The 21,998-nt window shown below is 40.9% G+C and overlaps 1 protein-coding gene across 2 annotated transcripts in view; it reads left to right on the forward strand.

Moving 5' to 3' along the window:
* The window catches only part of UST (uronyl 2-sulfotransferase), a 387,032-nt gene that overhangs the window by 336,292 nt on the left and 28,742 nt on the right, over positions 1-21,998 (forward strand). The gene's annotated exons all lie outside the window — the stretch shown is intronic.

Here is a 21,998-nt window from a genome sequence, read left to right on the forward strand (position 1 = left end):
GCACAGCTGTCCTGCAGCTCCCCTTGACCTTATTCCTGAGTTGGATCCCCTGTTTCCTAAATTCAGTGGGTCCTCTTTCTTGATTTAATAATTAATTTTACTCAAGATATTCCCAAATGGCTTCCCAAGAAAAGGTGCATAGGAGGTAACATTTTTGAGTGATTGAAAATCTGAAAATTTCGATATATCCTATGTCATTTAATTATTGATTTGGCTGGATATGAATTTTTTATTTTTAGTTGGAATTTATTTTCCCTCAGCACTCCAAATGCATGTCTCCAATATGCTAACTTGCAGTGTTGTCTACAAGAATAAAGTGCCATCCAATTCTCATTTCTTTTTCTCTTCTTCCCTGTCTTTTCTTCCTTTCCTTCATTCTCTTCCTTCCCTCTCTCCCACCCCACCCTCCTTCTTGAATCTTCTCTTTATTCAGTTTTACAGTGTGCCTCAGTGTGCTACTTTCATCTTAAACTTAAAACTCACATCTTTCATTTCTGAAAATTTCTCTTGTTTTATTTCTTTGATGACTTTACACCATTTTTCACTTTCAGTTCTAGGATGCTTATTGGTCAGATGTTAGAACTACTGGCTTCACCCCTTTTCCATGCTCAGTTTTTTCCCTAACTTCTGTCTCTCCTACTTTTTCCCTCCGAAAGATTTCCTCCATTTTTATTCCAGTCATCCTATTGAATTTTCTCTTTTCTAAGAAATCTTTTTACTTTCTTTTTTTTCTTTTAAATAACATCCCATTCTTGTTTTTTTTAATGCAATACCACCTTCAAGCTATGAAAAGTACAGATAAATGTTTTCTCCTATTTCCTGAATTATGTGTATTCCCTCAAATTCCTTGTCACTGTTTTGGTAGGTTTGCGCCTCTCTTTCCATCTGAAGGCTTTCTCTTGTTGACTGTGGCTGTCTTTATATGTAAGTTTGAGGCCCTAAAGCACAGGCCATGTGCCAGACCAGCGGACTCGTGGACATCACTTTGTGATGCTCAAGCAGCCAGAGCAGTTTGCTGAAAAAACATTATCGTTAGTGATTGTATCTCTTTTTTCTGTGTTGACGTTCGCCACAGAAGATTTCCCCACTCACTTGATGAGAGGTGGATAGGGATAGGAGAGGGTCTCCCAGCTAGTTGTGGTATGGACACACATTCAACACATCCTTCCTCCTGAATCATCTTATTTTAGCTGACACCTCTTCTTTTTTCTGTGTTAGGCAGTCAGTCTGGAGCCTCTGCCCAGATTCTCTGAGACCAGTCCTGAGGTTGTCTGCCTGGGACTGGAGAGTAGGGGAGACACATTGCAAGGTCCCCAGCTACAGGTGGCTGAGGAGACAGTTTGGAGTCCAGCTGCTTCCTACACAGACTACAACCTCATGCCTCCCACCTGGGCTCTGCCATCTGGGCTTTCACACCTGGGCCCTCCACCAGAGCTCCATCACTTGGGCTTTCACATCTGAGCCCTGCACCGGAGCTCCATCACCTGGGCTTTCACGAAAACCTGAGCCCTCCACCGGAGCTCCATCACCTGGGCTTTCACACCTGGGCCCTTCACCAGAGCTCCATCGCCTGGGCTTTCACACCTGAGCCCTCCACCGGAGCTCCATCACCTGGGCTTTCACACCTGAGCCCTCCACTGGAGCTCCATCACCTGGGCTTTCACACCTGGGCCCTCCGCCAGAGCTCCATCACCTGGGCTTTCACACCTGGGCCCTCCGCCGGAGCTCCATCACCTGGGCTTTCACACCTGGGCCCTCCACCGGAGCTCCATCACCTGGGCTTTCACACCTGAGCCCTCCGCCGGAGCTCCATCACCTGGGCTTTCACACCTGGGCCCTCCACCGTAGCTCCATCACCTGGGCTTTCACACCTGAACCCTCCACCAGGTGCTCCATCACCTGGGATCTCTGGCATTTCCTCTTCTCTGTATCTCAGGGGCTTAGCAGGGTGAGCTGGTCCTCCTGAGCTGTGTCCCCTCTGCCTCTGTAAATGTGCTGCCTCCATTTAGCCAAGTTGAATGTGCTCCTCCATCTGCTTTCCACCTTCCAGAAGGTGACACTGACATCCTCTCCAGTACTTTGTCCTTGTGAGCTTATATTATTTACAAAATTATTTGCCTCTTGTCATGGTAGTTAGGTGTTTTGAGGGAGAAGTAACCAGTCGAGTACGTTAACTGGGAATGGCCTAACTATTATAGATACTAGGCTCATATTTCCAGCTCTCAGCTATATCTGCTGTATGATTTTTTTCCCACAATATCTGCAGAGAACAACCATTCCTGCCTGCCTTCAGCATCCATGTCTCATGTTTAAGCACTGGTGAAATTTTAAAAACTCAAACAAAGAAACAAAAAATCCTATTATGATAGTTTGGTAACTGTACCCTTTGGGGTTTTAACTGAATGATGATGCTTTCATAAGAGTCCAAATGACTATGTTTTAAAAATTACCTAGAAAAGAAACCTCTCAGGCCTCTCTTTTGTGGGACAGAATATTCATCAGTTATGAGAACTGATAAGAAGAAACTCTTAAAATCAGGGTAGAATGCATGGCCATTCAAAGATCCCACCTCAATTTAACACAGTGGAAAAATGTGTTCCATGTGCTGTCACATGTCGCTTTTGGGGAGACGTCTTCCCTAACATGCTCAAGGATAGTGGCAAAGAAATCCCAAGCCCGGAGAATTAAGGGCTGCAGTTGGGCCCTGTTCATCAGCTCACGACCAGGAGAAAAAGCAGCCATTGAGAGTTTTGGCGGCGGCAGCTGCTTTGGTAGCAGTAGCAGCAGCTCATGTAACAAATGTTTCATGACGAATGCAAACAAAAGCCAGCTCTGAAATTCCAGCCGCACCACGTCCAGGCCAGTTCAGAATCCTGTAACTGCTCCATCTGAGCATTCCCTCTCTCTAAATACATTCCATATGGACCGTGGTGTTGTGGCTGCTGGATCTCCTGCGCTCACTCGGAACCTGCTTTGAAAGCCCAGACTAAAGGAGAAGAGGTGGTAGGAAAACAAGTACGAGGAAAATACCACAGCGCAGATGCGGGTGGAGCATCCGCTTTCCTTGGCCAGGCATGGACCCCTCCCCGGAAAGAGGCTGGAGACTGGGCCAGTGCTGACCCCCCTCCGCAGGGGTGGCCCTGCCTGGCTTGGGAGCCTCTCTCGGCACCTAAGTCGAGGTGGCCCTGGCCTCGGCAGAAAGGACAGCAATCGAGGTGGCCCTGGCCTTGGCAGAAAGGACAGCAATCGACAGGCAGCCTTAAGAATCGTGGTTGGTAGTTTGGCATTGCTGTGACAACCAAGCATGTGATCATTAATCTAATCATTCGTTTTTATTGTAGTTTAAAAAAATATCTGTCTAACATGAATTGCGGGGAATCAGCGGTAGACTGGAAAGTGCTGCTATCTTCCTGTCAAGTGGGGCTGCTGTAGGCAGATTGGAAGGTTTGTTGAGTGGACGAGACACTCCTGAGGCGGGTGAAGTGTTCAAGGGGCCATGATTTGTCCATGCGGTTTTGTCTTCTTAGCTTCAGAGCTCAAACACACCCTGCCCTGTAGCGATAGGCAAGCTCCCAAAGCCAAACAGATGTGACAGCTTTGAAACCTGCATTCCTACAACTGGCTTCTTTATGACCTAAAAGCAATAAAAAAAAAAACATACAAAGAAAGAGTAAAGAATCAACATATATAAGCTAAACTTTAACATAAGCATGTTTAAAACACCCTGAAGTTGCAAAAATATTTGGCAACATGTGCCTCTAAAAAGCTGTTATAAATCCATAAAAAACCAATAGAAGAAAAAGTACAAATAGCCAACAGATATATTTTAAAAGCAAGTTAAGGCCATACAGGAAACCTGGGTTCAATTCCTGGTGCCTGCCCATGCAAAAAAAAAAAAAAAGTTAAGTAACTTTTCAAATAGAGCTGTGAAACTCATTTTATTCCATTAGTCTCTCCTACATTTTCACAATAGAAGTATAGAAGTTTAATTTTCACTTCCAGATTCTTCAGTTTAATTTTATCTTGATTGATTCTTTTGCTGGCAGCATTTTAATCTGATTGCATTTGTGGGGGTTTTTTTTCCTGCAAATATCCCCAGAGATCAGGAGATAAGATAAAAGTCATGAAAATAAAATCTCACTGAGTCAGTGAGGAGCCTTTGAGCAGCCCATTCCCCGGCTTGCTCTCCAACAAGTGGACACCGTTTCTCTGAGTGCTGGGAGACTTAGCTCCAGGGCATGGCTCTTTGGAGGACCCAGAAGCACCTGGTAAAGAGTCCCAAGGCCTCTTCTTTCAGGGTCCATTTTCATCACTGGAGTGATTTGCTCTGCCAACATAATACACTGCCGTGGCCTTCGCTGGCCTGATGGACGAATTATGTGAGGTGGTCCCCCTTGTTCTGTGGTGGCCTTGGGGTGCTCCCATGAGAACCTGGTATCTGTTGTAATAGTCCCTGTGTGCAGTGGGCAGGAGTGCTGCTGTTCTTCCCTACATTGGCTCCAGAAAGGAAATTCCAGAGTAGGCAGGGGTAGCTGGTTCTTTATTTAACGCACACTTAAATCGCACTTACTCGGGGTCACGCAATGTTGGGGCCACTCAATAGATATTAACCCAATTTTTTTCTTTAAACTTTTTATTTTGAAATAATTTCAAACTTAAAGGAGAGTTGCAAAACCAATACAAAACTCATACAGACTACTCTAACATACCACCTCCCCCAAATACCCAGATCCACCAATTTTAACATTTTGCCACATTTGCTATATCATTTCATCTATGCATCCATCCATTTTTCTGCCTGTTTTCTAAATATTTGAGAATAGGTTTATACATCTTGCTCCGGAACATTTAATACTTCTATGTGCATTTCCTAAAAACAAGTATGTACCCCTAGGTAAATAACCACCTTAAGTGTGGTTATCGAGTTCAAGAATTTCAACATTGATGTAAAGTTTACAGTCTATTTTCCAAATGTTTCATGTGTCCCAATGATATCCTTTTCTCCATTTTTAGATCCCATCCAGGATCTCATACTGTGTTTAGTTGCCATGGTCTCCTTAGTGCTTTTTAAAAAAAAGTGTGTTGAGAGAGGTGGTCCTCTCCCAACACTTTCTATCTACAACATAATATGTCCTCTCTCAACCACTCCCACTGAAGGGGCATACCCTTCAGTGGGATTAGCTATATTTACAACGGTGTGCTAACCTCACCACCATCCATTGCCATAGCTTCCCTATCACCCCAAATAGATATTAGCCCAATTTAATATCTTCATCTATTACTGAGGCATGGATCTTGGCTGTGCATCTCACAGTAACCCCAGGCAGCTTTTGTTTTCCCCGAAGTTGACATAAGGAATTTTAGTTTTTAGAAAAGCAATGTTTAGAGAATGCCAGAGAGCCCTCTTGCATCCACGGTCCTACAAAATGACAGCTGCTCCTAAAGACAGCACTTAAGTACAGAAAGATATCAAAGTACTTTCTGAATCCAAAATGTCAAATTATACTCACTCTGGTTTTAATGTCTTTATATATCTCAAAGTTCTAATACTCTGACATTTGGCAAAACCGACCACCAGAGCCCCCAATTCATCATGTAACTTGTTAACCAAGTCTTCTGGCGATTCATAACTTACTATATACCTCTTGAGTATATTTCCAAACAGATATTTTAAAATTCTGATTTTAGTAAACTGATTTATCACTTGAATTCATTAAATACATTTTGCTGTTATACGAATTTAAATGTACAACTAAATTAGCATATGAAAAGAACTCACCATGTGTGGGTTTTTTTTTAAATTAGAGAAGTCGTGAGTTTATGCAATAATCATGAATAAAATGCAGGATTCCCATATATCACCCTATTGTTAACAGCTGGCATTGGTGTGGAACATTTGTTCCGATTATGAAAGCACATTTTTATAATCATACTATTAACTATTAGTCCGTGGTAAACTTAGGATTCACTGTGTTAAGTGTAATTACATGGATTTTTTTATTTTTTTATTCTCTAACCATATGTACAATCTGTCGTTTTTCACCTTTAAATCACATTCTGATTTATATTTCAGTGCTGTCAAGTGTGTGCTTACTGTTATGCTGCCATCACCACCATCCATTCCCAGACATTTCCATCATTGTAAATAGGAAGCCTATACATTTTAAGCTGTAACTTCCCTACCCCTACCCCATCCCCTGACAACCTATATGTGTGCACCTCACAGTAACCACAGCCGGGCGTCAATAGAGTTTGCTATTGAGTTTGCTTATTCTAATTGTTTCAAATCAGGGAGATCACACAATATTTGTTCTTTTGTGTCTGGCTCATTTCACTCAACTTGATAACTTCAGAGTTCACCCGTGTTGTCACATGTACCAGGACTTCAGTCCTTTTTATGGCTGAGTGATCTTCCGTCATATATATAGACCACATTTTGTTCATCCATTCTTCAGCTGAATTGGCTTGCTTCCATCTTTTGGTGGTGGTAAATAATTCCACTCTGCACGTCGGTGTGCAAATGCTCACTATTTTTGTGGGAACATCAATACTCTGACAAAGTATTAAGAGGCCCCTTCTCCTCGGGCCTCTTACCTACCACTCCTGGCCCCTGTGTTCCCTCCACGAGGGTCAGGAACAAGCACAGGGAGTTCCCTTAGACCTGCAGCCCAGTGAGGTGCACCCGGAACGTTCTGACCGGCCGTCGTGAGAGCCCCTTTGGGGGACGGAGGGGAGAGGCACAAGGTCAGCAGCAAAACACCTGGGTAATCTGTCCAACCAGCTATAACCAACTGCTATCCTGGGGCTCATAGCCAGGGAGACATACTGCTGGGGCTTTCCTGCCTTTTCTCTCTGCCTGTACCCCGTGCCCTCTAGAGGGGCTCCCTATCTCCTCCCTGGCACCCCACTGCACCTGGCCTCCTGTGTAGTCACAAGAGCAGTTTCCACAAGGCTGGGGAATATTGATGCCCGGCTGTGGTTACTGTGAAGTGCTCACAGCAGGGCCCAGCCACCTCTTCACTGTTTGTCCTCCCACCTGGAGATCATGTCTTCATCCACCACCAAGTCTCCATGTGATTAAATGAAATTTCTCTTCTGCATCCTCCTCCTTCCTTTGTCTGATAGACTGCCCCTCTTCATGCCTGCCTTCCCTGTCCTTGTGCCGTGGCTCCTACCCTAAACCTCTCTCTCCCTGCTGGTAGCTTTAGCACCAGACCATCTTCCCCAGCACTTAGCTGTCCTATGGAGAGAAAGTTTTAGCAGCTGACAGTAGCACTGTGTGTGCTACCCAGGGGAATTTCTAATAATAATAACAGTTATAATAAACAGCAATAATCATAAGTAATAATAACAGCAGATCACACCTAGAGCAGTGTTTTGCACGTTGTATGTACTCAATACAAATTTGTTGCATGAATATTGAGTGGTAAGCATTTTATGTGGAATACCCAATTTAATCCTCAGAGCAATCCAATGACCTCGGTACTTCTATTATTCTCATTTTACCAGGCAAGGAAACTGAAGTTTAAAGAGATATATCACCTATAACTAGTTTATGAGGAAACACCTTAGAAAAAGAGTAATTGTGGGCACTTCTTCTTATCCATGCACAGCAAGTGATTTGAAAGGGCTTTTTTGGAGGAACTGTATCACTTTTTACATCTGGAGTCGGTGCACTAGAGAACTTCTGCTCCATCAGTTAAACCAGTCCATTATTGGACATCTTGGGTACTTAACTTTTGTTCATCACATTAGCAGCTTGGGTAGGAGTAAATTCTTGGGAACTCTGGGGTATGGGGAGGCTCTCAATACCCCAGTAACATGCCGCAGGCTCATGTGGCAAGGGAGCAGTTAACACAGGACTTGGACCCAGGGGCAGCCACTGCATCCACTGCCACTGCAATGACCTGGAGCTCCTGAGCTGTGACAGTTGCCTTAAGACAGGAGTTGCCAACAGCGGAGACCCAGATGTGGGATGCGACTGCTACAGACAGGAGAGGATTTTTCTCCTCCCCGCAAACCAGGCCACTTCCACAAGCATCTGTTCTGCCTCAATCTCAGGCCCGCTGCCTAGTTATCAGGGAACTCGTAAACAGCCCCAGCCCCATCCGATTTGTATGAAGAAATTTGTATACCTGCTATTTTCCTAGGAAGCCAAGTGTTTTCAGATTTGCTTGGGTAGTCACCCCCCAGGACAGGAAGGCTCTCAGTCTATAGGTGGGGCTGGCTCTGTAGGTCTCTCACATCCCACTGTCCTGCCTGCCCTCTCCCAGGGCTGGTGTCTTGGGAACAGCGTTCTTTGCTCACCAGGCAGCTGCCCGCCCAGTGGACCAGGCCCTTCCATAAAGGAGTGAGCCTCCTGCAGAACCGCCACGGAAGGGGCGTTGGGCTGGAGCTCAGTCCAAAGAGCTGGCTTGGTGGACTGAAGCCATAGAGGCAGGATATAGCGCTGACACTCCAAATGGGGTTGAGGTCTTGTGTTTACTCAGGCCGCCCTTCTAGATTTCCACATTATAACATAGGACGCTATTTGCTTAAGTATAATCGGGCAAAAGAATTGGTTTCTGGCGCCGGCTGTGGAAGATTATCTTACTTCTACCAAGCCAGAATCAGTCCCACTGGCTATCGGGAAAGACCACATAACTCCCCAAGTATCTATAAGTAGATACAGAGCCACGTTAGGCTATATTGTTATTAACTCTGCTTTGGCTGAAAGTGGGCCCCATCATATTGTTAAAATAGAGTTTCACAGCCATTAAATGACTAGGATACGTCACTTTTAAGATGTTTTTCCAAAAGAAAATGTTAAATCCCAAATACATTTTTGGCTGAGTTGGTTTTCGTGGTCCAGAGTCAAAAACTGTAACTTAATTCCTCGTAAAACAAATCAATTTCATGAGGGTTCTCCTAAACATTTCCCTCTGTTCAGCCTGAGATTTCTGCTGGCCCCTAATCTTCAATAAATATCAGCAAATTCTTTCAAAATGCTGACCTTATTCCATTTTTTTTTAAAAAAAACATCTGTCAGTGTCCAATTTTTGTTGATGAACAGTAGCTTATTTGTGGCCTCAATTATGGTATCACGGCTGTATTTTCCCCTTTTCTCTCAACTCTCTTTTTCCTTCATACCAGCAAGGAAACACAGTGTCCAAATAATGAGCTGAAGAACTTGGTCACTTTTAAAGATTTCAGCGCATCTCTACTTTCCTGCATTTCTACATTTTGCTTTCAAAGGTGATGAGAGTGGACGGGGCTATTACTCGGACGTCCACATCTACTGGTCAAATTTAATATTAAAAATGACTGCTGGCATCATTCTGCCACGGAATATATTGAGAAAACAGTGTCTGCTACGTGCGTGTGGTTCCAGCTTAATACCACCAGACACAAGAAAGCGGGGCCCAGCCAAAAGGCGGTGATCCATCTGGGGCGTGCCCCAAAAAAGAGCCAAGTCGTTTTCAAGTTTGCTTCATTATACACTCAGTAGTCTCATGTTTTGGACACAAATAACCAAAACTTCTTCCAAGAACACGTGCTTTGGATATCAGATTAATTTGGGGGCAAGAAACACTTTCAAAAAAGGAATCCACCCAAAAGAAAAAGGCCAACATGTCAACATCAAAGGCTTAGTGCTTGGTTTTGTTTTACAAAATTGAGAAGTATTTTGCCCCTAGTGTGTACACATCGCTGAAATAATCATTGCCTTGCCAACAGGGTGCCAAATTCTGTAAGTTGCTAATTCTTTCTGATGGGTATAATTTTTTATAATCTAGTGCTATTTTCAGATTTGGAGAGGTTTAGGAATTCTGAGGTTGAGTCCCCGGGGCAAGGTCTTTAGACCAAGTGTGGATGTGTGGACAGGCTTACCTGACCATTAAGGGGCAGCATTAGTTATTTTGGGCTCAGAAACCTGCATCGCTGAAATTCATCTTTGTAAAAAAAATTTTTTAAAAACTTCTTTCTTTTGAGGGGTGATTACGTGTTCTTTCTTTTTTTTCTATGCGTTTTCCTTTTTTTTTTTTTTTTTTTTAGTACGTTTCATTTTTACTAAAGATGCCGTTTCAAACAGAGAATTGTGCGGAAGGGACTTATTTGGGCCACAAATTCAAGTCAGTTCATCAAACGTGTGTCCAAGCCTACGTGCCGAGGCCTGCCAGGTGCAGGAAGGACATGTAGAAGGAGGAGCTTCTCCATGTACAAAGGATTCCCTCTGCTGAGGTTCAGCTTAAAGTTAGCAACAACTCTTAAGAGGAAACAGTGGGGTCTGCATGAGCAGGGCAGCCCCTTCTAACTCTGTTTTCTTTAGCACCCTTCTGGGATTTCAGGTGTTATTATTTGAACGGAGATTAAATAACAGCTCCACCATTTTGCCAGACCCTCCAACTCCTTTTCAATTACACCTAAAAAGAGCCATCCCCACTAGAAAATCCACCCAGGGGGCATTAGGAATTTTCCCAACTCACCAGGGAGGGTACAGACACCAGATTGCTGGGAGCCAGACATGTGTCTGTCCACAAACTATTGTTTCCAGCAGGCCATGGTTAAGAGTTAGAGAGAATTGGAAAGTGGTTTTCCTGCTAAATCCATACACAGCTTTAATCCACTTAGAACTTGCACACACCTGGAGTCTTATCTGGTGGAAAAGATCCATCATAAGCGAGAATGGTTTCTGCCCTATCCTGGAAGTTTCAACAAGGCAGTCCCAGAGGCTGCTTTTGGAGCAAGATGTGGGCCACACACAGTTTGTGTGAGGTTGGTACTGACAGGACTTGAGCCACAACTGCCCACAAGCATGCCAAGGGGCTCATTGAGCCTCTGCAAGCTTGGCTTACTGCGCTATGTCCTTGACAGCCCATTAAGACGATAAATACCGCTCTTTCACAAAAGGCCTCCATTAGTGAAGCTTTCTTCTTTCCTGAGATGCCATAGCAGTTCCCAGTCCTGAGCTTTGGTGCCAGAAGACTTTGGTTTGAATCTCAGTTTGAATTCTCACCAGCTGTTTAATGTTGGGCAAGTTCCTTAACCTCTCTGAGCCCCATTGTCCTCACCTCTAAGAAGAGGATGGTAATCGCCCCCTCAAGCTCCCAGAACTGTTCTGAGAGTTAATGGAAGCAATGTGCTCATTGGATTCTTCATCTCTATTCTCTGATAAAGGTTTCCAGCATATGCTCAAGCTAGTTCAGTCTTTGAGTTTTGAAAAAGAGGCCAACACAATTGTCCCTAGGTCTGCTGTTCACGGTGCTCAGTTCTGGTGTTCCCTGGTGTGGCCTCCTGATGAGATGAGGCACAAGGTCTCTGCTGACTGCAGCTGCTCTGGTGGTGGTGGTAGAATTGGGCTCAATGCCTACTGATCCGGGCAGCCTTGACTTCTTGTAAGTCAGTCTTGGAAGTGTCTCTGGAGTTAAGGGGGAATTACTATCCTTGTGCCTCGTTTTGAAAACACCTTTGAAGCCAATAGTGTTGCTTCCTAATGCAAATGTTGAGGTTACAGAAGACACATGGACTTGACTGACCACATCCTGAGGCATGTCCCCACTTGCTCTTCTAGTTTATCTTAAATATAAGCTGAGGGTAAAAACACTTAGACACCCCCATCTCGGCAGCAAATTGAAGTCAGACTTTGCTTCCACATATCTGTGATTCAGAGTAAGTAAGCTAATAAAAAAAAAAAAAGGCAATGCCTAATGCCTAGGCCTACTTTACTGGTAGTTGCAAATATCAAACCTGCATTGACTTTTTAAGCGGAATTAAGGATTCTGTTCAGAACAGGGCTGTGCTTATAGTCCATGTTCCTTTCATGTATTAGAACTAAGGTTTATAATGCTGAGCCTTAACAGTCAAAGTTAAGGAAACACATTTTCATAATCATTGATGAAGCATTTAAAAGTCCTCTTGGCTTTCTGAAATCTGATCTTTGGTACTCTCCCACCCCTAGGTTATTTTTGTGCATTGTGATTTACATGAGCTCAGAATTTTTTATAATAATTCTAGCCCTTGAGAGACCTCCAGAATTTCTACATGAAATATGAGGGCCAAACATTACTTTGGGAACAACCACCACAGAAATACAAACTGAGAGGACAAGGTGGTTTGTGCAGGAGAAGATGGAATATTGTAAAAATACCATTATTCTCAAATTAACATAAAATTTACAGAATTTTTTTTAACTGAAAGTGATTCTCAAGCTCAGCTAGAAAAATTAACATGTGAGATGGCCGGTGATTTTTTTTCTTAGACGAGAGAGATTTTTCCTACAAGATTCTAGAATATTATAAACCTCTGGTGTTTAAAAGAATGATGAAAAAGTGCAACCTCAGGTCAGCAAATGAACGAAAAGAAATGGATCGCAGTGTACAGAGTGATGTGCTTTATAGTAAAGATAGCATTACGGATCATTAGAGCAAAGAGAAAAAACGATGTAAAACTAGTCAGTTATATATTTAGAGAAAATATTGAGTCTTACCTTATACCACAGGTCTTAAATTCCATGTGGTTTAGAGAGTTAAATGTTAAAAAAAAAAGAAAGCTGAAATTGTAAAAGAACCAGGAGAAAATATGTGACTGTTTTGTGAGGATGAGGTGAAAAACTAAAGACCATGGGCTAGAATTTGGCAAGTAAATCATTAAGTGTTAAAGAAATGAAACACACATACATGCATACAAAGAAGAAAGTAAAGAATTGATGTCTTTAACTAAAACTTTAATGTAAAGATGTTTTATACAAATTTATGTTGGTAGAAATATTTGCAACGTGTATATATAAAGAGTTTTACAAATCCATTAAGCAAAAACCAATGTGGGGAGGAGCCAAGATGGCAGCTTAGCAAGGTGTGGGATTTAGTTTAGTTCGTCCTCTAGAACAACTACTAGGTAACAAGGAACAGTACAGAACAGCCATGTCAGTGACTGGAAAGATAGCGTACCCCAGTCTAGACCAGCTGGACTGGCTGCAAGACCCCCCTGCACCGTGAGTTCCCCAAGCCATGGCACCGGCGCCCCTCCCCCACAAGCTGCTTCCCAGAGGGTAAAGGAAAGGAACTTTACCAGCAGCGCAGAGGCTGAGCCCAACCAAGCTTCAAGTGTGGAATTAATTCACAAATTCTGACTAAAAATTCTACTAAAAATAGGCCCCCAGCTCAGGTGAACCTGGTCAAAGCGGAGGTCACTGAGTTTTGCCCAGTGTTAAGGGGGCAGGGCTGATGGAAAAAGAAAAAAAAAGAAACAGTTTTTGTGGCTGTGTTTCTACAGACGCTTGACTGCCTTTGGATACAGTGGCAGGGCTTCATCAGGCTGCAACTGCCCCAGGCATAGGCAGAAACAAGCTTCTTTGAGAGCTTGTCTGGAGCCGGTGCCTTCTTCAGGGGAGGGGTGAGGCCCAACTCAGGTGGAATCCCTCCCTTAAGGAATTCAGACACCAGAACTTGGTAATGTGAAGCCATTAAAACCAGGCTACAACCTCTCCTCTGTCTCCACCACACCTCAGCAGAGAGAGTCTGCTGAAGTTAAAGGTAATGCATCATCTTATGCTGGTGGGACCTGCAGGCAGACAAGCAACACCTACTGGGCAGGATAAGAAAAACAGAGTCCAGAGACTTCACAGGAAAGTCTTTCAACCTGCTGGGTCTCACCCTCAGGGAAAACTGACGCAGGTGACTCTTTCCTCATGACAGGAGACCAGTTTGGTCTGGGAAAATCTGGCTGGGGTCTATAATACCTAAGTAGACCCTCCTAAGGGTGAGGGGGAAAGGCACCATACAGGCAGGGCAGGAAACAAGAACTGAAAAATTCTTTTCTGTTAAACAAAACCTAAGCTAGTGGTACAGAAAAAGCTGAACTGAATGTCAAAGAACAGACAGACAACAAATTCATCCAGCAAGAAAACCCTAGGTAAAAGAAGTGAAAACAATCTCCAGAATAAACTAATTATGGTAATTAAATGCCTAGACTCCAGCAAAAAATAATAAATCACATTAGGAAAATTGAAGCTATGGCCCAGTCAAAGGAACAAACCAACAATTCAAATGAGATACAGGAGTTGAAACAATTCATTCAGAATATACATTCTGAACAGACATGGAAAACATCATCAAAAACTAAATCAATGAATTGAGGGAGGATATAAAGAAGGCAAGAAATGAAAAAAAGAAGAAATCAAAAGTCTGTAAAAACAAATCACAGAACTTATGGGAATGAAAGTGACAGTAGAAGAGATAAAAAAAAAACAATGGAAACCTACAAAGTTAGATTTTGAGAGGCAGAAGATAGGATTAGTGAATTGGAGGACAGAACATCTGAAATGCGACAAACAAAAGAAAATATAGGGAAAAAAATGGAAAAATATGAGCAGGGACTCAGGGAATTGAATGACAATATGGAGCACATGAATATACATGTTCTGAGTGTCCCAGAAGGAGAAAAGGAGGGAAAAGGAGGAGAAAAACTAATGGAGGAAATTATCACTGAAAATTTCCCAACTCTTATGAAAGACTTAAAATTACAGATCCAAGAAGTGCAGTGTACCCCAAAGACAATAGATCCAAATAGACGTACTCCAAGACATTTACTAATCAGAATGTCAGAGGTCAAAGAGAAAGAGAGAATCTTGAAAGCAGCAAGAGAAAAGCAATCCATCACATACAAGAGAAACCCAATAAGACTATGTGTAGATTTCTCAGCAGAAACCATGGAGGCAAGAAGACAGTGGGATCATATATTTAAATTACTAAAAGAGATAAACTGCCAATCAAGAATTCTGTATCCAGCAAAATTGTCCTTCAAAAATGAGGGAGAAATTAAAATATTTTCTGACAAAAAAATCAGTGAGAGAATTTGTGACCAAGAGACTGCCTCTGTAAGAAATACTAAAGGGAGCACTAGAGGCAGATATGAAAAGACAGTGGAGAAGAGTGTAGAAAGGAAGACTATTAGTAAAGGTAAGGAGAAGAAAAATTAGATATGACGTATAAAATCTAAAAGGCAAAATGGTAGAAGAAAGTACTACCTATACAGTAATAACACTAAATGTTAATGGATTAAACTCCCCAATCAAAAGACATAAACTGGCAGAATGGATTAAAAAGCAGGACCCATCTATATGCTGTCTACTAGAAACACAGCTTAGATCCAAGGATAAACATAGGTTGAAAGTGAAAGATTGGGAAAGGATATTTCATGCAAATAACAATCAGAAAAGAGCAGGAGTAGTGTTCTAGTTTGCTAGCTGCTGGAATGCAATATACCAGAAACAGAATGGCTTTTAAAGGGGGAATTTAATGAGTTGCTAGTTTACAGATCCAAGGCCTAGAAAATGTCGCAATTAAAACAAGTCTATGGAAATGTCCAATCAAAGGCATCCAGGGAAAGATACCTTTGTTCAAGAAGGCCGGTGAAGTTCAGGTACTCTCTCTCAAATGAAAAGGCACATGGCCAACACAGTCAGGGCTTCTCTCTCAGCTGGAAGGGCACATGGCGAACATGGCGCCATCATCTGCTAGCTCTCTCTCCTGGCTTCCGGTTTCATGAAGCTCCCTGGGAGGCGTTTTCCTTCTTCATCTCCAAAGGTCACTAGCTGGTGGACTCTTTGCTTTGTGGTGCTGCTCTCTCTGAATCTCTCTCCAAAATGTTTCCTCTTTTATAGGACTTCAGAAACTAATCAAGACCCACTCAAATGGGTGGAGACATGTCATCCCCTAATCCAGTTTAACAACCATTCTTAACTAAATCACATCACCCAGGGAGATGATCTCATCACAGTTTCAAACACACAGTATTGAATAGAGATTATTCTACCTTTATGAAATGGGATTTATATTAAAACATGACTTTTCTTAGGGGGCATACTTCCTTTCAAACCAGCACAAATAGCCATAGTAATATGCAACAAATTAAACTTCAAATGTAGAACATTTAAAAGAGACAAAGAAGAATACTATGTATTAATAAAAGGAACAATTCAGCAAGAAGACATAACAATCAATGTACCAAGCCAGAATGCTCCAAAATACAGGTGGCAAACACTGAAAATGCTGAAGAGAGAAATAGACACATCTACCATAATAGTTGGAGACTTGAATTCCACACTCTAATCAATGGACAGAACATCTAGACAGATGATCAGTAAAGAAACAGAGAATTTGAATAATGCAATAAATGAGCTAGACTTAGCAGACATTTATAGAACATTACACCCCACAACAGCAGGATACACCTTTAACTCAAATGCTCATGGATCATTCTCAAGGATAGACCATATGCTGGGTCACAAAGCAAGTCTCAATAAAGTTAAAAAGATTGAATCGTACAAAACACTTTCTCAGATCATAAAGGAGTGAAGTTGGAAATCAATAATAGGCAGAGTGCCAGAAAATTCACAAATATGTGGAGGCTCAGCAACACACTCTTAAACAACCAGTGAGTCAAGGAAGAAATTGCAAGAGAAATCAGTAAATATCTCAAGGCAAATGAAAATGAAAACAAAACATATCAAAACTTACGGGATGCAGCAAAGGCAGTGCTAAGAGAGAAATTTATTGCCCTAAATACCTATATGAAAAAGGAAGAAAGAGCAAAAATTGAGGAATTAACTGTTCACTTGGAAGAAGTAGAGAAAGAACCGCAAACTAACCCCAAAGCAAGCAAAAGGAAAGAAATAATGAAGATTAGAGCAGAAATAAATGAAATTGAGAACATGAAAACAATCAAGAAAATCAACAAAACCAGAAGTTAGTTCTATGAGAAAATCAATAAAATTGATGGACCCTTAGCAAGACTGACAAAAAGAAGAAGAGAGAGGTTGCAAATACATAAGATCAGAAATGGAAAAGGAGACACAACCACTGACCCACAGAAATAAAGGAAGTAATGACAGGATACTATGAACAACTTTATGCTAATAAACTAGACAATGTAGATGAAATGGACAACTTTCTAGAAAGGCATGAACAACCAGCTTTGACTCAAGGAGAAGTAGACAACCTCAACAAACCAATCACAAGTAGAGAAATTAAGTCAGTCATTAAGAAGCTCCCCAAAAAGAAAAGTCCAGGACCAGATGGCTTCACATGGGAATTCTACCAAATATTCCAGAAAGAATTAGTACCAATCCTGCTCAAACTCTTCAAAAAAAATTGAAGAGAAGGTAAAGTTACCTAACTCATTGTATGAAACCAACATCATCCTCATACCAAAGCCAGACAAAGATATTACAAAAAAAAGAAAACTACAGACCAATCTCTCTAATGAATATAAATGCAAAAATCCTGAATAAAATTCTTGCAAATCAAATCCAGTAGCACATTAAAAGAATTATACACCATGACCAAGTAGGATTCATCCCAGGTATGCAAGGATGGTTCAACATAAGAAAATCAATTAATGTAATACACCATATCAACAAATTAAAGCAGAAAAACCATATGGTCATCTCAGTTGATGCAGAAAAGGTATTTGACAAAACTCAACATCCTTCCCTGTTGAAAACACTGCAAAGGATAGGAATAGAAGGGAACTTCCTCAAAATGATAAGGAAATATATGAAAAACCCACAGCTAACATCCTCAAAGAGAAGAACTGATAACTTTCCTCCTAAGATCAAGAGCAAGACAAGGATGTCCACTATCACCACTGTTATTCAACATTGTGTTGGAAGTTCTAGCCAGAGCAATTAGACAAGAAAAAGAAATACAAGGCATCAAAATTGGAAAGAAGAAGTAAAACTCTCACTGTTTGCAGATGATATGATACTATATGTCAAAAACCCCAAAAAATCCACAGCAAAACTACTAGAGCTAATAAATGAGTACAGCAAAGTGGCAGGTTACAAAATCAACACTCAAAAATCTATAGTGTTTCTATACACTAGTAATGAACAATCTGAGGGGGAAATCAAGAAAATAATTCCATTTACAATTGCAACCAAAAGAATAAAATATTTAGTAATAAATTTAACTAAAGAAACAAAATACCAATACAAAGAAAAGTACAAAAAAATGTTAAAATAAATCACAGAAGACCTAAATAAATGGAAGGGAATACCGTGTTCATGGACTGGAGGACTAAATATAGTTAAGATGTCAATTCTACCTAAATTGATTTACAGATTCAATGCAATACCAATTAAAATCCCAGAAACTTACTTTTCAGAAATAGAAAAAGCAATAACCAAATTTATCTGGAAGGGCAGGGTGCCCCGAATAGCTAAAAGTATCCTGAGAAAAAAAAATGAAGTCAGAGGTCTCACGCTATCTGACTTTAAGGTGTATTATGAAGCTATAGTGGTCTAAACAGCATGGCACTGGCATAAAGGTAGATATACTGACCAATGGAATCATTATAGAGTGTTCAGATATAGATCCTCTCATCTATGGACAATTGATCTTTGATAAGGCAGTCAAGCCATCTCACCTGGGACAAACAGTCTCTTCAATAAATGGTGCCTAGAGAACTGTATATCCATATGCAAAAGAATGAAAGAGGACCCATATCTCACATCTTATACAAAAACTAACTCAAAATGGATGAAAGACCTAAACATTAGATCTAAGACCATAAAACTGTTAGAAGAAAATGTAGGGAAATATCTTATAAATCTTATACTAGGAGGTGGTTTCCTAGACCTTACTCCCAAAGCAAGAGCATTGAAGAAAGAAAGAAAGAAATGGGAAATCCTCAAAATTAAACACTTTTGTGCATCAAAGAACTTTGTCAAGAAAGTAAAAAGGCAGCCTACACTATGGGAAACAATATTTGGAAACGATATATCAGATAAAGGTCTAGTATCCAGAATTTATAGAGATTGTTCAACTCAACAACAAAAAGATGGCCAACCCAATTACAAAATGGGCAAAAGACTTGAACAGACACTTCTCCGAAGAGGAAATGCAAGTGGCCAAAAGGCACATGAAAAGATGCTCAACGTCCCTGGCTATTAGAGAAATGCAAATCAAAACCACAATGAAATATCATCTCTACCCACCAGAATGGCCATTTTCAATAAAACAGAAAATGACAAGTGCTGGAGAGGATGTAGAGAAAGAGGCACACTTATCCACTGTTGGTGGGAATGTCAAATGGTGCAAGGCAGTTTGGCGGTTCCTCAAAAAGCTGAATACAGAATTGCCATATGACCCAGCAGTACCATTGCTAGGTATCTACTCAGAGGACATGAGGGCAAGGACACAAACAGACATTTGCACATCAGTGTTTATAGCAGCATTATTTACAGTTGCGAAGAGATGGAAACAGCCAAAATGTCCATCAACAGACGAGTGGCTAAACAAACTGTGGTATATACATACAATGGAATACTATGCAACCATAAGACAGAATAAAGTTATGAAACAAGTAACAACATGGATGGATATTATGCTGAGTGAGATTAGCCAGAAATGAACTTGGAGTATTTCATTGGTAACAAAGACCATCAGGAGATAGAAATCGGGTAAGATATTCGGTAATTGGAGCTGAAGGGATACAGATTGTGCAACATGACTGAATGTAAAAATTCAGAAATGAACAGCACAATACTACCTTACTATAGTACAATTATGTTAAAACACTGAATGAAGCTGAATGTGAAAATGATGGAGGAGGGCTGGGGGAACAAATGAAATCAGAAAGAAAGATAGATGGTAAAGACTGAGATGGTATAGTCTAGGAATGCCTAGAGTATATAATGATAGTGACTGAATGTACCAATTAAAAAATTTTTTTGCATAAGATGAAGAAAGGAATGTCATTACTGCAGAGTGCTGAAAATAGATGGTAATTAATATTTTAGAATTTTATCTTATGTGTGAGACTAAAGCAAAAAATGTTTATTTGGTACAAAATTTATATTTTGACTAGTGCATTTCCTAATATAACTTATGTAGACAGCTTAATTGAACACCAAAAGTACATGGAACCTTGAGTAGGACATGAGATTTTGTTGGTTTGTTCAAAGTGATGCCCCAATAAATCCCAGAGTGATTTGAACAGTGAATAAAAGAGTATTTGCAAAGTCCCCTTCAGAGAATGGTGAGAAAGGGGGAAAATTCAACTTCCCCAAGTTGAATTCTTGACATTCTCCCAAGTAGTGCAGACAACCAAGCTATAGACTGAACCCTCAATCTCGGGGGTTGTTCATATGAAACTTAACCCCACAAGGGATAGGTCAAGCCTACTTAAAATTAGGCCTAAGAGTCACCCCCAAGAGAACCTCTTTTGTTGCTCAGATGTGACCTCTGTCTCCAGCCAACACAACAAGCAAATTCACCATCCTTGGGCGGGCCATGGTGGCTCAGCAGGCAGGAATGCTTGCCTGCAATGCCAGAGGACCCGAGTTTGATTCCCGGTGCCTGCCCATGTAAAAAAATAAAATAAAATAAAATAAAATTCACCACCCTCCCCCTGTCTGTGTGGGACATGACTCCTAGGGGTGTGGACCTTCCTGGCAATGTGGGACAGAAATCCTGGAATGAGCTGAGACTCGGCATCAGGGGATTGAGAAAAACCTGTGAATGAGCTGAGACTAAGCATCAGAGGATTGAGAAAACCTTCTCAACCAGAGAAGGTTAAATGAAACCAAATAAAATGTCAATGGCCGAGAGATTCCAAACAGAGTCGAGAGGTTATCCTGGAGGTTATTCTTCCGCGTTAAATAGGTATCTCCTTGTTAGTCAAGATGTAGTGGAGAGGCTGTTGGGTACTGCCTGAAAATGTAGAGCTGTGTTCCAGTAGCCATGTTTCTTGAAGCTGATTGTATAATGATATAATAGCATTCACAGTGTGACTGTGTGATTATGAATAACTGGTGTCTGATGCTCCTTTTATCTACCTTATCAAAAGACAAGTAAAACATATGGCATAAAGATGAATAATAGGGGGAACAAATGTTAAAATAAATTTAAATTGAAATGCTGGTGATAGATGAGGGAAAGGGGTGGGGGGTATGGTATGTATGAATTTTTTTCTGTTTTCTTTTTATTTCTTTTTCTGAATAGATGCAATTGTTCCAAGAAATGATCATGATGATGAATATGCAACTATGTGATGATATTGTGAATTACTGATTATGTATATAGAAAGGGATGATCAAAAGTTAAGAATGTTTGCGTTTATTTGGTGTTTTTTGATATTTTAAAAGAATTTAAAAATTAAAAAAAAAACAATGGGAAAAATATACAAATGGGAAATAAATATATTGAAAAATAGGGCCAATCTCAGTAATAACCTAGGAAATGCACATTGAAATGAGACCTTATTTCCTATGTATTGTCTGTTGGTTGTATTGTCTGTTAAATGGACAACAGTATGCAGTGTGAGTGTCTGCTGATGACACAGCAGAAATGTCAGTCTAGAAGACTGCTGCTAGGGGTGGGGGAAAGCAGGGGAAATTGATACAATCTTGGGTTAGAGTGGTAAAGAATAATTTTATAGCATTCAATAAGAGCCTTGAAAATATCCATAACTGGGAGACCAAGGATATATTCTGCGTCTTGATTGTAGCAGTGGTTTCACAGATGTATACAGGTGTCAGAACTCTTTGATTTGTACCCTGTAAATGGATATGTTTATTAAACGTAACTTTGTTCTCAATAGTTTCTTGATAAGGAAAATTGTCCATAGCCTATGTCCCAGTCATCATAATTCTAGGGGAAAAAAACAAACAGGTGCAGAGATACTATTATTAAATACATGCTGCACAGTACTGTTTAGGATTGCAATGCAAAAATGGACTTTACTTAAAAATAGGAAAATGGTTACATGAGTTCTGGTACATCAATTTGACAGAATATCACACTGCTATTAAAACCATGCTTTCAAAAGCACGTAATGACATTGGTGATTGCTCAAAACACAATGGAGTGTGAGTGGCGGAGAGAAACAATAGCAAACAGTATTCACCATGTGATCCCATTTTATTAGAAAAAAATATTTCTGAGCAGACAAACTAAATTGAAATACCTCAGATTGTTCATGGTTAGTAGTCATCTCTCTGGGTGGTGGAATGACTAGTG

This window comes from Tamandua tetradactyla, chromosome 2 (genome assembly GCF_023851605.1).
Source record: "Tamandua tetradactyla isolate mTamTet1 chromosome 2, mTamTet1.pri, whole genome shotgun sequence".
NCBI lineage: Eukaryota > Metazoa > Chordata > Mammalia > Pilosa > Myrmecophagidae > Tamandua > Tamandua tetradactyla.